We start from the raw sequence: 18,380 nt of genomic DNA on the forward strand, positions 1-18,380 counted from the left end.
GAAAAAGAGAGAAAAAAAGAAAAGCGATGACTCTCACTTTTGGACGCTAATGGAAACAAGACATTTAATATCCCCCTAAACTGCGCTCTTTTCAGAAGATTACAGGAAAAAGTATAATCAGGTCCTATGAGACTAAGCGGGAATGCGATGTAGACAAACACACATGCAGAACCCGGGCAGGGAGGCATCGTTTCACAATGTTCACGTCATTTTTTCTGTTGCATTGGAAATGCACACACAGAACACTAGACTGGAGGTCATTCTATGAATATTAGTGGTAGATTTTTCAGTTTATCTTGTCTGTTTAGGACTTTTTCTTGGTGAACTGCACAAGAAGAGTGAAGATACAGATGTTTGAAGGATGAAATTAAACAAAATAGTTGGAAGTAATGCTAATTTATTTCAATAGAAAACACTGAAGGGTGGAAATGTGTCAGAAAGCACATAGAATACTGGGAAAAATGAAAAAAATTATGATTTAATGTTCCTTTTCTTGTCATCAGATGTTCTTCTTCTCACTTTTGCTGCATCCTCCAAACATCTAGAGCATTTTTTTTATTTCTCTACCCCCCTTATATTCTACCTCCTTTCTTCCTCTTCCATTTTCATCCTTCCACTCTCCTCTTTCTTTATCTCTAACTTCCCCTCTGCTCCACTTTTTTTGCACACACAGAAGACAGGACTGGAGGTCATTGTATGAATATTAGTGGTAGATTTTTAAGTTTCTTTTGACTGTTTGGGACTTTTTCTTGGAGAACTGATATTTGAACGATGAAATTATGAAGAAATAGTTGGAAAAAATGCTAATTTACTTTAATATCAAATGCTGAAGGGTGGAAAGGTGTCAGTTAACACATAGAAGACTGGGAAAAATTACAAATTCTGACTTAATGCTCCTTTTCTGGTCATCAGATGTCCTTCTTCTCACTTTTGCTGCATCCTCCAAGCATCTAGAGTATTTTTTTCCATTTCTTTACATCTCTATCTACCCCTCCTTTCTTCCTCTTCCATTTCCATCCCTCCACTCTTCTCCTTCCTTATCTCCAACTTCCCCTCTGCCCCCCTTCTTTCCTCCAGTTTCTCGCTGTGACCCTCTCAGCTAGGTGAAGTGGGGGCATTGAGGCTTCAGGTTGCCATGTCAAGAGGTCTCCATTCTTCCTCTGGCTCTGACAAAGGGGAGCAGGGGCTCATTGTTTGGGGCTGCTCAGCCATGGCACCACAGAGCTGTGTAAACAATGAGCCCCGGCACTTTAATCTGGCCCAGAGCCACCGATAGAGAGAGGTTAGCCTGCATGCACTGAGGCTGCCGTGATGCTGCCCCGTGACTCCAGAGTTGGTTTGAACAATGTCACAATACGCAACGGGAACAGGGAAGAGGTCTGCGGAGGGAAAAGTGCAGAATCTGCATCAGATAATGACAGGATTTAGTATCTTTTGGTACATTGCTGGTGGTGAATTTTGTCTGTTTGGTTGCAAAAATCAAGCTCGGTGGACCTTTAAAGTGTCTTTCACGGCCCTCTAAAGCTGTCATTCTGAAGCTACAGGTCAGATGTTCTGCTTCTGGTGAGTTTAAATTTAAAAAAAAAAACACTTTTTTTAGCTTACTTATGCAAGAACAGCCATACTTGACTTGCAAAAGACCCATTTATACCCTAAGCGGTCGTCATTACCGATACAGGTGGTTCAGCTAAATATCCAGAAGCCCCTAAAGAGCTGGAAACCAGAACGAAACCAGGAGACACAGTCTGAGTTTTCCCAGTTTGCCCACATTTAGAAACAACTCGGGGTGATTTATGCAGGTTTACATCAGGGGATTAAGGTGGGACAAATGGAGCTGTTCAGCACAATGTCGGGCCACAGAGAGGTGGGCGGACTTCAAAACTTCAAAGGGACACACACACACACACACACACACACACACACACACACACACACAATACGTATATGCACACAAATGCTAAGGAGGTAAGCCATCAATTCTGACACGTCCCCAAAGGCCAGTGTGTTTTGTGGGGGACCAAGTGTGTGTTTGAAGAGGTGAAAAAAGCAGTGCATTAAATTCTTGGGACTAAAAACTAGTTCTTTTAAAAAATTAGATGGCAAAGTCCAAAGAACTTCACAAAAAATAAAAATATGAGCTGGAAAGTGACACATCGGTGTTTAAAATGATAAACTTTTCTGCCTAAAGCTATCATATAAATACGCAAATTCTACTTGAAAACAAGTTTTTGTTTCTATCATATACTTTCCATTTTAGTGTATCTTCAAACAATATCATAGAAAACCATATAAATGGTACTAGTCTCACAGTATTAATCTATGTTATGTATGTATCTATCTCAACTGTACTCTTTCTTTAGAGGAACCTTTGTTTTCCTTCGTCTGCTTAATGAAATTTTGAGCCCCAAGTGCAAACGTTACATGAGGACCATTTTTTTTTATAAGCGGCACTTCTGCTTAACAACAACATGTTTCATACAAAAAAAAATGGAAAACCGTCGGCCTGGCCGTGTGCCAAAGTCATGGAATCACAAACAAAAACAAAATGTAGACATTTTTGATTAAAAATGATTGATGCTCCGGAAAGAGGCAGAAAGTAAGAGCAGAAAAATGATGTTGTAGAAGGTTTTTCCTGAAATTAGGCCCCATGTATGATGTAGCCTTTGGCAACTGACACAAACTTTAAGGCTTAAATTTGCCATGTGATTTGTGGCAACTGCCTCCCTGTCGTAGCGCTAATAATTGCTAAAAAGTGTTATTGTAGGTTTATGTCTGAAAGAAAGAAAGAAACTTTGCAGTTACACGTTAATGTCATCTGATTCAATTCCACAATTTCACGATATGTGCATTAAACGGAAAAACTTTATTCTTTTCGAGAAATAAATGCAAAAATTACAGTACTGTTCAACGTATTACGGCATTTTCAAATCAAAAACTGTGCAGCAGTCAGGAAACGCATTTTTTCGAGTGAAAAAAAATCCAAAAACCACACTTTTCTCCTGATCAACCTGTTTACGGCGATTCAGTGTTATAAAAACTGCAAACCATTTTAGAGTTTACAGATTTTTACCGTCATGGTTTGACAGTTTTTCACTGTAAAATGTACAAACATTTTTTACAGTGTATTGTGAGATATTTGAATTTAAACAGACCTCGATCCTATTTGGCAAACACTGGAGAGACCTGATGGAGTTTTGATGTATTTCCAAGTTACATCAGTGCAGCCAAAACCTAATATGAGGAAACAAAACACTGAGAAGGCTTAATGATTAGAAAACTCCTATGAACCCTTTGACTCATACTTTGATGTGATCTTATAGGTCAGAGGGGACATTTTTAGACCACTGGGACCTTCACTCATCAACACTGGGTCCATATTTACAACCTCAATAATTTTTACTACAAAGAAAACACACAGGATGGTTGTAAAACTGCAAATGTGGAGCTGGCATGAACATGACAGCATCCTTCTGTCCCGTATTAACTCAGATTGTGCCATGCTGGTTTAGCAGATGTTTTCATCGCACGGCTTCGCTAAACACTCAGTTTTTCTTCTTATTGATTGTCTCCAGGCAAATCAAAGTGAAACACGTCTTTGTGTCCTATAAAGGAAGGAAAATGTTGGTTTAAACTTTCTAATTTTCCTACTTTGTGCCATGAATTGTAATCACTTTTATCGAGAGGTTGCAACAGTTTTTCGCCTTAAGGCCCCAAATCTGTCACTTCAGCTTTGGCTTACATTTCCTCCATGAACAGCAGCAGTCCTATTTATTTATAGGCCCCCACTAGAAACAGACCATGTTGTGGCCCAACCCATGGTTTTAGAAGCACACTTCTGGAGTAACATGTGTGACATCTGACATGTATTTCCACTGATTATTTATTTAGGGCAATTTCATACATTTTAAATCTACAAAATGGGCCAAAATATGTAAGCCAAAGCACAATATGTTCACTGTATGTCTTTTTAGTAGCACTGAGAGAGAGGAGATGGTAAAGATAAAGACCTGGGACAGACCTGAAAGCTCTCATTCTCTCAGACGTGAATGAGCCACTGAGCTGGAGGGTCACAGATTAGCTCATGTCATGGTTATAAAAACTTTCTTTTTCAATATGTGTTACTCATTTTTCTGTGATGTGACGGCTTTTAGAACAGTCCACAACAAAGAATGAAATACAACACAAGTAGCTTTGGTTAAAGGGGACGTATTAGGTTAAACAATACTAATTTATCTCCACACAGCCATCAGTTGAACATCTACTGAAAACAAACTATGTTTTTCTGTCTCTTTGCAGCACCCAGTAGTTGTCTAAATCCATTATTATCCATTATAATGTGACACAACAGTGGATAAACTCTTCAAATCAGATGCAACATTTTAAAAAATAAGTTTTCTATATACCCCGATGTTAATAGGTACATGTGTAGGCATTGTGTTGAAATGGTAACAGAACTAATAAAATGTCTCTCTGCTATCACCATGTAACTCTCCAGCATCTTTTTTAATCACTATCAGCTATTCCTACGCTGGAGATCATTAAATGCTTTAAATACTCGTCACTTTGACAGTTTTAGGGGGGAGAATGCGTACTTTTGTAGCTTGATTTTGTGCACGTGCTGCGTCTGGAACACATGACAGTGTAAGGAAAAGTAGAAAAAGATGTTGGAAAAGAGATGCTGAAATCTGAAACGCTAGAATCCGAGATGCTGGAAACTGAGCCGGAGCTTTTGGCTCACAGGGATTGACAGATCTTTACATTCATTTACATAATTATCTGAAACTTTGGCCATGTTTAATACAAACACTGTAACATTATATGCAACAATATAGGACAGAAAATAAGGAATAATATAACATGTCTACTTTAAAAGTGCATTTTCTTTTAAAGCCTAACCTTTTAAAGTATAACCCTGAGTCCTTTTGATTGAATAGTTGTTTGCTTGGCCAAAGCAGTTTGGAAAAAGTTGCTATCTAGATTAGGTTTGCTGGCAGCGACTTTTTTCAGTCCAGAAAGTGGAACACTGCAAAGAAGTTGGAGTGAGAAGATAGAAGTGTTTGGTTTCAACCAGGACTGTGAGGTGTGTTGCTGACTCCATAACACAAGGCTGATTTTACGGAAATGTAGAGTTTTTCATGAAATTCCCTGTAAGATGCTTCAATTCAAGACTGTCCTCACATGAAGAATGAACAGATTAACCAGTGAAAGCAAAATATGGTTACCATCGAATGGTAAACCACTTTGCTAGCTTTAGTTGCTGTAGTGAGAGAAAAAGAGGGAAGTTACAGCGTGACAAAGGTGGAGGTCAGGGTGGATGGATGGGCACAAGAACATAGATCTTAACATGGAAGACTGCCTTCCCCGTTTCTTTTTTAAGTACCTATTTAATCCAAACCACTTCCTTATTCTGAATGTAACCAAGTCGCTTTGTGTCCAAATATGGGCATCAAATCAGGAAATGCTTCTTTATGTAAATACAGAGGATATGGACAAATGACATAAGTGACATATTGTTCAAATCACTGCTGGCTTTTGTAGAAAACTCAACCAATTTCTTCATTACCCTGAAGACATCTAGTGCTTTTAGTTAGTATTATGACGCCATATGATGAACATAATCATGTTGTAGTTGACTGGATTTTGTTCGAGGACATAAAATAATGATCAACGGTTTTAGTGTTATAATTATATATAATAAAGAAGGAAGTTTAATGCTTTTACATTTGTAGTTGTTGTGTGTACCTTATAAAAGACATAAAAGCACGTTTGGATATAATAAATAAAGCATTTTTTATTAATTCTCCTCTGTCAATGCAAAGGATGCCACTTTTTTCTTTCTTTTTTCTTGCATCATCAATATATAACTGAGGGACTTTTGAAGTCCATGTGATACATTTTTAATAAAAATAAAAAAAATAATGTTTTTATGTTCATTATGATCATGTCTTTACAAATTCCATAATTATCTATTATGAAAACAATCCATCCATCCATCCATCCATTATCTATACACCACTTAATCCTCATTAGGGTCATGGGGGGGGCTGGAGTCTATCCCAGCTGACTCAGGTGAAGGCAGGGGACACCCTAGACAGGTCACCAGTCTGTCACGGGGCTACATACAGAGACAAACAATCACTCTCACATTCACACCTACGGGCAATTTAGAATAATCAATTAACCTCAGCATATTTTTGGACTGTGGGAGGAAGCCGGAGTACCTGGAGAAAACCCACGCATGCACAGGGAGAACATGCAAACTCCATGCAGAAAGATCCCGGGAAAGCCGGGACGCGAACCAGGGATCTTCTAGCTGCAAGGCGAAAGTGCTAACCACTACACCACTGTGCAGCCCATGAAAACAATCACTTATTAAAATAAAATGTTTCTCTGTGGTCATTTTGTCTCTTTTTGGTCATTTTCAGTCCTTTTTGTGGTCATTTTAGGTCATTTTGTGGTCATTTTGTGCATTTTTGTGTTCATTTTGTGCCTTTTTGTGGCCCCATTGAGTCTGTTTGTAATAATTTCAGGTGTTTTGTGGTCATTTTGCAATTTTTTTGTAATTATTTTGTGTGTCTCTCGTCATTTTGTGTCTCTTATATGATAATTATCTGTCTCGGTGAGTCATTTTGTATTTTTCTGTGGTCATTTTGTGTATTTTTGTGGTCATGTTGTATGTTTTTATGGATGCTTTGTGTGTCTTTGTGCTCATTTTGTGTCTTTTTTGATCATTTTCAGACTGTTTTCTATATTCCTTTCCTGACTGTCCCATACACAGATTTGAATGCAGTTTTACATGTTAACATTTTAAGTACTAAACGTGAAATACACACTTTTTTTTCTGAAAAAGACGTGGCTCTAACTCGAACAAAGAAAAACAAGAGAAAAAACACACCTGCATTTAGTCAGAGGAACACCAGATGAGAACCGAGGCGGTGCTCGTCCTTAAAAAGACATCCAGCCTCCACAATCAGCGGCTCAAATTATTAGAACATATGGTAAGCCTTAAATAGTGTTCCTTTTCCATACACATCAATATTTACATTACAACTTGTAACCAGGGCCCGAGCGGCAGTTCTCATAACATTACAGCACGTTGGATAAACAAACGCTATAGGCAGCGCTGAGGCCATTCTGCCCCATACTGCCTTCTCTTGCTGTTTATGTACACATGTTCCCTGCTAGTCAGCTGGCCCCGGCAGCCCATAATCACCACCAGCGAGCGCCAAATGAAGGCTTTTACTATTGAAGGCGATGACAATAAAGTGTCCGGTGTCTCTTTGAGTGTTTCTGTTTGTTTCCGTTCCTGTCAGAAAGCCACAATCTTTTGGCTCGAACATACCTTCCGTCTGGCCGTTTCTTAAGTCTCTCTATTCTTGTGCGGATATCTGACACTACAGCGGTTTCAGGAGCATGAGTTGCACATAGATTATAGCACACAGAGATATAGAGGGTGCAAGAAAAAGAGGGAGTTTAGATGCTCAAGCTATTGTCGAAGCTGAATAATAGAGTGAATTTCATGATCTGACATTTCTAGGACATCGGAAGTACTAACCAGCCAAAGAGTTTACTGGAAAATCTCCGTGTTGGCTCACCGAGCTGCTAACAGTCAAGTAAAACCTCAGTGTCTTCAGCTGTCAAGGAGACTCAGCCATCCATAAAAGTGACAGTCGCGTCAAAGACACATAACAGGAAAATAACTGGTTATCCGCTGGCATAAAATCACACAGCCATCCTGGTGTTTTTCAAACAATGCCAGCTCTATATTAACACACATATCGAGTGTCTGGAAATACAGGCTCTGCTTACATAGCACTTTTTCTCATCCCTGGTTTAGTCATAGAGTTCCACAGTGTGTCCTTGATGGACAAACAATTCCTCCCTGTTTCAAATTTAATCCTCATCTATTATCAGTCGACTGCAATTTGTTTGAAAAGAACAGGACACGGCTGGAGATGACCTCAAAGGAGAAGCAATATGATTGAATACTGTAAAGCTAGTTTCAAATAATTACACAGGACTGGTAATACGCTCTACCAGCACCATAGACAATGTTAAATGTGCATAGTATACAATTGAAGACGCTGTATTACTGCTTGTTTTGCTGATTTTAAAGGTGGCTTCACGGCTAATATTTCTATATTTCATGGATACCAGACTATGACTGCACAGGGCACATGCAAGCACTTCTGTGAGCCACGACTCAACAGTGCTGCCAACTTTTTTCCAAGGAGCTGAAGCCTCCTCAGAAAGTCTGGAAAAAAGTATGCAGGATTACATTATGCACGAATTTGCATATCTGTGAAAAAACTATTTACATAGATACAAGATACTAAGAATGAAAGGTTAAAGTCACTGACACTAGCTGACTTTATTATTAGCGTTTACTATTTTTCAAATTGTCTTTCATGCATGCCAATCTACTTTTCACTCTGAATTTCTGTCTTTTTTATGTTGGTATGTATAGAAAGGATCCAGACTCAACTCACTTGTAAGATGTAACTAGTCACAGAAATATTTGCCGCAAATCACTTTGAACTTGAAAAAAAAGGGTGAAGGATTTTCCTGGTAACACAAGAACCAGTTTATTGTTACGTTTCCAAATTGGCAATCACAGTTTATTCATTTTTCTGTCTGACTGATGATACTGAACATAGTTGTGCTCTTCTCCACACTTGCGGTCCAGAAAACCACATGAGAAAACATCCACTCTGAAATATTGACTTCAGCAGTGATGCTCGGAGGTCTGAGTTGCTATATTTGCTTGCTAGGTCCCTTTTTAAAAACAAATAAATGACAAAAGCCGCTAAAACTTCCAAAATGGAGCAAGAAAGCTGGCAACACTGCTTTGAATGAGATGCATTTCAGCGTACAGTGACAAAGTTAACATTCTGATGTTCAGCCAGTGTAATGCCAATCAAGTTTATCATCTTAGCTTAGCATGTTAGCATCTTATCATTCTGTAGTAAACACAAAGCACAGCTGAGGCTGACGGGAAAGTCCTTCGCTTTGCAGGTAAAGAAAAAGTCATTTTGGCCTGATAATGTCACTAACGGCCTTAATGACATAATTTAAATGCAATGGATTCAATATTCAAACCCAAAAAAGCATAGATGAAAAGTCTGCTAATGTTCAACTCATTGCAATGTAGGAGGAACAATTTTTGGGACAATCCATTGTCAGGGTGCAGAAACATTTCAATAAAATCAAAACTGCCAACCTGCTGGTTTCATCAGAGGAAATAAAAGGCAGTAGGATTCATCCAATGGGGGACATGAACATCGACACAAACATTCCTTGGCAACATCAATAAATGGATCAATATATAATTGAGGGACTTTTGAAGTCCATGGGATACATATTGCATACATTTTATTATAAGTAAAAAAAAAAACTAATGTTTTCATTTTCATTATGATCATGTCTTTACAAATTCCATAATTATTCATCATGGAAACAATCACTTATTAATAAAAAAAATGACTGGATATTACTAAAATGTAAACTAAATAACCATCCAAATTTAATAACAACCACTTTCTAATCAGCTAAACAATAATAAAATGAGCTGATTCAGAAATAGTTTGGATTGTGTTCTTTTTATTGAGATAATCATGACAGATATTTATTTTTTGGCAATATCTCAAATTTTATATGGAAAATAGCAAATTGTATCACTTTCCACTAAGTTCCCCGTTACAAAAACAAAAAGTGTGTTAATTCCAGATCACATGACCTGCTCCACATGATGTCATTTCCTCCTGAAGAAAAGACTGGCCAGACTCCAAGGCTTTCTGAGTTATTTAATAGAAAGTAGTCAACGGGTTTACTACAATATCTTTAGAAATAACTTTCACTTTCAGTTTTACTCAATTGTATATTTAGAAGAATCTTTGTGTAAAAATGCCATGTGGTGTTTGGTTATAGGTGGCCATGTAGATTTTAGGCCTGAAAACAGCAAAAATGTCAACTATGTTACAAGAAGTCCCGCATTTATATATTGACCCGAATACTTCATCCAGCCTGAATCAAACTGGCCAATAGAAACACACTGGCAGCTCTACAGTCACACCTTCATCGTGCTTATTGGAGGCGACAAGAAGTGAATGTGTTTACTATAAAGGAATCTTAACCACAATTCAATTACTGCATAGCTGCAGTTTTATTTATAACATGTTTTATTTAAGTGAAACTTTCATAACTCGTGTAAAGCAGCCAACTTGTGGTGTTGAGGAGCTCTTAATCTTAACATAATATGTATCCTCGCAGGCACCAAGATTCTTTACCACTGGATGGGCCACGGGGAAAAAAATCCTTTCAAAAGTGAACATTTTTGCCTGGAATCAATTTAGTGAGATGTTGCTTGCAAATATATGTTATGATTTTGATCCAAACCCCCTGCAGGATAAGGATACTCTTAATATAATAGCATAGGGGAGTAAGTCGGTAACCAAACCCAAGATCTGTTTGGTTAAATGAGTCTGTATACAAGCCCACAAATTCAGCTTTGGTCCCAAGGAAAGAAGAAAATCTCACACTGAGATTGGAGCAAAGCAGTCTAAATGTACAGAATATTACATTTGTGCTCAAATCGGTTTGATCTCTTAGAGAGAAAAAAACAAAACTACACATGATTTAGCCCATTCCATGTGCATAAGAGTGAGGAGTCCAGGATTAAGGGTGAAACCACTGAGATACACTTGACAACTTTTCCTAACAACTGAGTCTTTTCTTTGTTTGAATTCCCCCAGGATATAGTTTTGAAAGTAAGATGCCAGTGATAGTAGAAAGCTGTGAGAATTTAAAAGACAAGCGGGTTTGATCACACAAAAAGAGAGCTGATCGCACATATACGCCCTCCTTCTGAGCCATGAAGCTTTCTTTAGTCTGGCCAAAGAATGCTAACATCTCAACCAACACCAAAACATTTTCCATTCTATTCCTCTCAGGCATAGTGAGACACCCGGTTCACGAGGAGGCGGAATTCAATAGGTCAGTACTTTACTGTAAAATTGATACCAATCACTATTTTCTAAACAGATGCGGGCTGGTGAGGGAGATGCAAACAACAACCGACTAGACAAAAGATGCAGACAGAAAACAAGACAATTCAAGACAGAAGCAGAGACAAAAGAACAGAACCAGAAGGTGCTGATGTCAAATGCTGAATTTGAAACAAGAATAGAGACAAAAGGCGAAAAAGGCATTCAAAACAACACCGGAATGTTAAGTCAACAGATGCCAGACAGTGATAGTTGAGGATTAGAGCATCCTGTAAGGCCTTCGCTTTTAGAAGAGACACTACGCAGACTGTATTTTGACCTGATGTGAAGCCTGCTATGAAATAGAAGCGGAGATGAGGCTGGTTGAAGCGATGACTCAGTTTGGCTCGCAGGAATCTCTTTATCTGAAGCCAAACTAGGAAAACAGAGTGTGGGAAATGCAAATTCTGAAGACATTAGATCGAAAAGACAGAAATTCTGCATGTTCGCAGTGGAAATGCGAGCCGTGGTTTCCGTCACTTCCACCTCATCTGTAATTTTAACATCAGGACATTTCACCACGTTATTCCCTCAAAGTATCGATGTCGCTGCCCCAGACAAATATTTAAGAGGGATGTTCCCTTAAAAGGCATCTCAGTGAAATTTATTACGCTTGGTATTTGGTGGAATGCAGCAGGAGGTGGTTTGTTTAGCTTCCAGAGAGCCTTAATGAATAAAATTACATGTAAAATATATAATCGCTGCAGCTGAAAGAGATGGATCATTCAGCGTGCTCGCATTCGAAGCACTTTGTCTTGCTCTGCACTTCATTTTATGTTTCGCCGTGTTTATAATCACTGCGAGGAGCCGCTCAAGTGTCTGCAAGAGGTTCCTCGAGATCGTGCTGAGCAGCTCCAGCTTTGAATTTCTGCTGAGAAGAAATGAAAGACAGGGCGCATAAGAGGTCTGTGGTGTGAGGTTGTTTTTTAAATAAACCCTCACTGAAAATTTGTGGTGGCACACGGCACTTTGGAGCCGTGTTAGGGATTACATCTGTCAGGCTGCAATAGTCTCCGCACTCACTTCTCACTTTTGCTCTTCGCTGCCAAGAAATTATGGCACTTGAAGACACATCAGCTCGTTCACTGTGGTCAAATAAAAAAAAAGAGGGAAAAAAAAGTGATCAAAGATAGAAAATTCTGTAAAAGTGAGCAGTTCTGACAAACCAGAGCGCTGCCAGCTCTGAATGTCCCCGCCACAGTCCCTGAGAATATTCTTACTGTAAAAGCGAGTCAAAGTAGATTTTATAAGCAGCTTAAGAGGTGTAAGGTGGCACTGTACTCTTATACCTGTCCGCCTTCATGCTGGAATTTAGTGGACGCTAAGTAAAGCCTCCAAAAGCTGCACTTATGTACACCACATGAGTAAATGGACTTAATTACTTTCCGGCACTTATCATGTCCAGTTTAATACAGGTGCAACAGATCACAAAGAAGAAAAACAGCCATGACTGGAACTAGCCATGTTTCCATTCTGTGTTCTTATGCGCCATTTGAATTACCACATTAAACAGCAAAAGAAATCCTAATTTTGCAAAACTTAAAGTGGTTTTAACCCTCCTGTTGTCCTCATTTATGGGCACCAAGAAATATTGTTTCCTTGTCTGAAAAAAATCCAAAAATTCAGCAAAAAAATTCCCCAAATTTGACAAGAAAATTCTGGAAATATTTTCAAAAAAAAGAGTAAAAATCTTCCCCAAAAAATCCTAAAAATATCTATAGTGATTTTATTTTATATATATATATATATATATATATATATATATATATATATATATATATATATATATATATATATATATACATCAGTAAAACTTCTGATATTTTCTTTAAGAACATTCACATAAAAATCAACCAAAATCCAGCGAATTTCACTGGATTCTGGTTGATTTTTTTGTGAATGTTCTTAAGAAACATTTTTAACATTTCTTTTTTTCCACCAAAAAATGTTCAAAGATTTCCCAAAAATGTTGAAAACGTGGACATCAGAAGTTTCACTGTGAAAATATATTTTTTGCTCATTTTCAAACTTTAAAACGGGTCAATTTTGACCCACAGGACGACACGAGAGTTAAAAGGAGTTAATGTACATGATAAGGAATGGAACCAGCTTCTTTATCTAACTGACACAGAAAACGTCTAACTCACATGACTGATCAGCTGTTTCTGCTTCTTCCACTGACTTCACCTGTGGTCAGCATCAAACATGTCCAATACCAGCTGACATGAAAGAATAATTACAACTTGAATGAACTCCTGAAGACTTCTATTTTTCTTTTGTAGACGGCCAAATTTCTGTTTGTTTCATCGTCTTCAAAGTCTCTTAGCACTTGGCAAACAAGAGGGTTTATTTCCAGCTTCTTCTCCGTGTATTACAGCCATGAATAACATCATGTATGCATCATCTTCTGATGACATTCCAAATGATTTATTAGAAACAAGCCTATGTGGCATTTCTTTTTGTTTGCATCAAAATTTGCTTGACCATTATGGGAAGATTCACCTTCTACAACTGCATATAACATGCGACATTCTTGCATAACGACATGAATTGCAGTTTTTTGGGGGAGTTTTTAGTATTGTGTTTTGTCACTGCAGCTTTGAAGCAATTTTGGCAATTATTCCTCGACAGCGTGTTGCTATGTTGTCAGTGTTGTTTGTAAGTCTGCCTGTTTGTTTATCTGTAAGCAGGATTATGCATAAACTAGAACAGCTACTTTTTAGGGTGGAGACCTGTACTCTTTCATATGCCCTTTTCCTAATTTTAATAAGTAACAGCAGCAGGAAAACTTTCACCCTATGAAGGTTAAACATTGCAATTAATCTACGCTTCACAGGCGTGCCAAACTGTGAGGATCATGCATCAACTATGGCTGCGCAGCATCTATCACTGATCCACAATCTTTAGTTTCTTTTCTCTGCATGTTCTAGTGACCATACTAGACATTTTTTACATGCAAAAGTCATATAAATGTTGAATCTATGCACAGTAAATAAATGTACATGACGAAAGGAGCATAGTTTTTCTTCTGCAATTTAGTCACAGTACATAAATTTACTATTGTCATATTGCAGATGTATCATTGTGGATGATGCCTAAAATAAAATAGGGCATAAATAGGTGGCGCTCTTAGTTCTTCAATGTTGTGCAAACTTATATATTTATAAATAAACTTTTGTCATGATTCTGTTCAACCAATCTGAGTGTCAGAACCCTGCAAAGAGTTCAAAGATAAATTTTAAGATGACTACATAAAAATGCAGAAACATTTTTCAGACGTTATCTTATATTTGCATGTGTTTATTGGATAATTTCACCTATTTAAGGAAAAATAATGCAATTTTAATATTTAGTTGAAAAGGCCACCATGTACAACGATAAAGAAATCTGTGACAAATATCTGCAATTCACATTTTTTTTCAAATTATTTTCTTATGTTTGCTTGTGTCTATTGGATAATTTCACCTATTTAAGTCCAAATAATGCAGTTTTAATAATTAGTTGAACTGGACATGAGAACAGACATAAAATGAGGTGGTTAGAATCAGAATGGTCCGACCCACCCAACTCACAAAAATCCAAACTGAGCTTTTTATAATGTCTGTAATATTTTATGGTCTAGAGTTTAGTAGCAAAGTGGTCTGACCCACAACCCAAGTATAGTGTTACAATGATGCTTACAGTGATGCTTTGGATGTTACACCATTCTTGAAAACACAAACTTTTGAAGCCACTTTACTCAAAAACTACAGAAGGTGTGTCAGACTAAACACATTTTGCAGATTATTCTGAAGACAGAGGATCATAAAAAGTGAAATCTGAGACAAATATTATTAACTGTAACAAGAAATGGAGGTTGTCTTTGAATTTGCCCGACCAATCAGATTACACTTTAGATCAAAAATAAACCACTGGAAGTCTAATCATGATCTTTCTTCAAATTCAGTCCGTATGATTCCTCCAGTTCTGACTCTATTTTTTTTTTCATCCATATCTTCCAGAATGTATTTCTGCAGTTTGCATGCTCTGGCCTCAAAACCACTTCCTCTAAGAAAAAACAAACGGACCTCTGCGAGCTCTGGATCCTGCTGCGAGCCTCTGCTCAGCCTTTCAACTGTCTCAGGCCAGAAAAAGGATACTGAAGTGGAGTCAGACACCCTCGAACTTCTTAAAAAGCATTCCACAACAGAGTTTTTCCTTCAGATGTTTTCTCACAGTGCTTCTATCTAAACCATGTGGCTTAGAGTACAATTTTGTGCCTATTTAGTTGGAGTTATCTGTGAGAGATCTTGTAGTTGTCCAGCGAGGCCTGCACATCATCAGTGAATTAGGTCTGAATTAGAACTAAGAGCAGATCCACAAGGCAGACTTCTGTAAAATCTCACAGGCTCTCTTTTTGGCTGTCATGCCGTCGCTCTTTACTGCACTGTCAACTCGTTTTTCTGCCAGATGTTGTTACTAGAACATCATTTTTATCTCTCTCTGTCAATTACCCATCTGTTTACGCCGTTTCATGTCCAATCTCTCTCTTCTCTAAACCTCACTACCCAGTTAGTCAGACTGTGCTGCTCAGAGGACTGTGGGCTTATTTTTCTAGGCCTCTTGCCTTTCCTGCAAATACTTCGGCATCTCAGTGAAACATGGCCAGTTTTTAAATCTGCAGCAACTAAAACATCTGAAACAGCCTCAACAAAAACAGAAAATTGTGTTTTTTTCTGATTACAATCTCTCTTTCGCTCCAGACCCTTTTGCGATGTCAAACAGGAGTTACGAAGCCCACAACAGTAATTTCAGCGTGAGTTAATTTAAAACCTGTTTGTGTTGAATTCAGAAGACGGTTTTGATATGGCTGCACTGATAATACAGGAATGGCAACACACAGGTTTACAAAGCTTTCTTTTTCCTTCATATTCTTATTTAAATTCTTAAAACATATTCACAAACACCTGCAGATAAAAATATTGGTTATGTTAGTTGAATTCATTATAGGATTCTAATGTCTAATGCTACAGTCTGAACACCATCACAGAGACGAAAAATAAAAGTTTATTTTCAGTTTTGCCTTACATCCACATAAAAACAAGCTTTTATTGCTTGCTGGAGGGAAATTTGTCATTCCAGTAGTGACTTTGTGTTGTCTGCAGATGCTCTTGCTGACTACTAACATTCATAAGACACTATGAACTATGAAAATGTACTTATAATACTGTTTAAAGGTTTGGGTTCACCCAGGCAGTTTCCTGTTGGTTGCTGGAAATGTTCCTCTGTACCCCTATGGAGATATTCCATTAAAAATCAGCCGTTTCCAGCTAGAATAGTCATTTACCACATTAATAATGTCTACACTGGATTTATCATTCATTTAATGTTATCTTCATTGAAAAAGTGCTTTTCTTCTTACACTGCCTGGCCCAAAAGAAGTCACCACCTGGATCTAACTTAGCAAATAGGTAAGAGCCTTCCATTGGATAATTACTGCCGCGATGAATACGTTTCAGCTGCAGCAACTTCTTTAACCCTAGCTGATGCAGTAAGGAGCTTCTCATGTTGGAAGACATATCCTGTGGTCATGGAAAGGATGTTAATCTCTCAGAAGGGTCAAATTATTGGCCTGCATCAAGCAAAGAAAACAACTAAGGAGATTTCTGAAACTACTAAAATCAGGTTAAAAACCATCCAACAGTTTATAAAAACCTGAAGGATAGTGGAGAACCATCATCTTAGAGGAACAAATGTGGTCTGATGAGTCCAGATTTATCCTGTTCCAGAGTGATGGGGGCATCAGGGTATGAAGAGAGGAGGATGAAGTGATGCACTCATCATGGCTACTAACTACCAGCCTGTGGGGGTTTAGGGTTATGATCTGGGGTTGGTCAGGTTCAGCAACATTATGTTCCCAAAGAATGAGGTCAGCTGACTACCTGAAGATACTGAATGACCAGGTCTTTCCATCAGTGGAGTTCTTCTTCCCTGATGGCATGAACATGTTCCAAGATGATGAAACCAGGATTCATGGGGCTCACATTGAGAATGAGTGGATCAGGGAGCATGAGATGGACTGTCCTCCACAGAGTCCAGACCTCAGCCCCGTTGGGAATCTTTGGGATGTTCTGGAGAAGACTTTGTGCAGCGTATTGACTCCGATCATCAATATAGATCTTGGTGAAAAATGAGTGCGTCTCTGGACAGAAATAAATGCTGTGACATTGCAGAAGCTTATCGAAATGATGCCACAGTGAATGAGTGCCGTACTCAAAGCTAAAGGCGGTCTGATTTTTCTTTTGACCAGGCAGTATATATGTTCCATAAACATCCATATCTGTTCATATACATACACTCAGAAACTCTCTAACAGTCTAAACACAATGCTAAATATAAGCTCTGGATGTATAAATATGAAGCTAATTAGAGTCTAGCAACTTAAAAAAAAAAGTAAAAACCAGCACTCCATGAAATCCCCAACTCTTCTCTGCTTGTGTGACGGAGCAACACAGGCTCATTCATACAGCGAACCAGAAAACTCCCCGTTTCAGCCAAACAAAAAGTATTCAATAGCTCCACAGTGAGACAGAGAGAAAGAGTGGAAGCCGCAAATCACACAAGTCATGTTTTCCTCTGTCTCCTCATATCTTCATCCCCTCCGGGCAGCTTGTTGCTCTCCTTTATGTTTTAGCCTCTGAAATGAGAAGGGACAGCTCCTTCATAACAATTCCCACTCAGAATCATCAATAGATGCACTGCTGCTCGCTCACTAAAAGATATAATTTTCCTTTCCCTTTCCCCTTTCATAGAGGAGCGAGGTATTTCTGGTCCAAATGAAAACTGAGCCCCGGGGCAGGCACGTAAAGAGCCTGTTCCAGGTGGATAAGGAAATACTACTGGGTTTGAATGGGGTCAGGGGTAAGGAGTTCAACTCTTTCAATAAATCACAGCAAGCTGTTGTGACAAGCTGCTGCGACTGAGAGAGAAGTGTGGCCTGTATGAAATATGTCTTTCATGTAGGGAGGCCTTTGAGCGGACGAGTGCAATAAAATGTATATATTTAGGTGCTTTTCACTCGGCAGCTTAACAGGCGTTTAGTTATCCGGAGGGGCTGACAGGTTTATCTTCCTGTTATCATCCTTTAGGAAGGAGGATGCATTGCAGATGCTCCATCCTACCAGAAAAAAAATGTTTTTCAAGTTTATCTGGGTTGTATTTAGGACTATAAATATACTAATTATGATTACAGACACTCCTCCCTCAAACATCCACTTCTTTTCTCTCTGGAAACAGTCATGTTTTGGTCAATATTGTCTTGTTTTGTACTTATTTTGCATTATTGGCTTTAGTATCCAG

At 38.3% G+C, this 18,380-nt stretch overlaps 1 protein-coding gene across 2 annotated transcripts in view; it reads right to left on the reverse strand.

Annotated features, from left to right (window-relative positions):
• trabd2a (TraB domain containing 2A) overlaps positions 1 to 18,380 on the reverse strand; it is a 78,777-nt gene that overhangs the window by 13,912 nt on the left and 46,485 nt on the right. The gene's annotated exons all lie outside the window — the stretch shown is intronic.

This window comes from Amphiprion ocellaris, chromosome 17 (genome assembly GCF_022539595.1).
Source record: "Amphiprion ocellaris isolate individual 3 ecotype Okinawa chromosome 17, ASM2253959v1, whole genome shotgun sequence".
Lineage (NCBI taxonomy): Eukaryota > Metazoa > Chordata > Actinopteri > Pomacentridae > Amphiprion > Amphiprion ocellaris.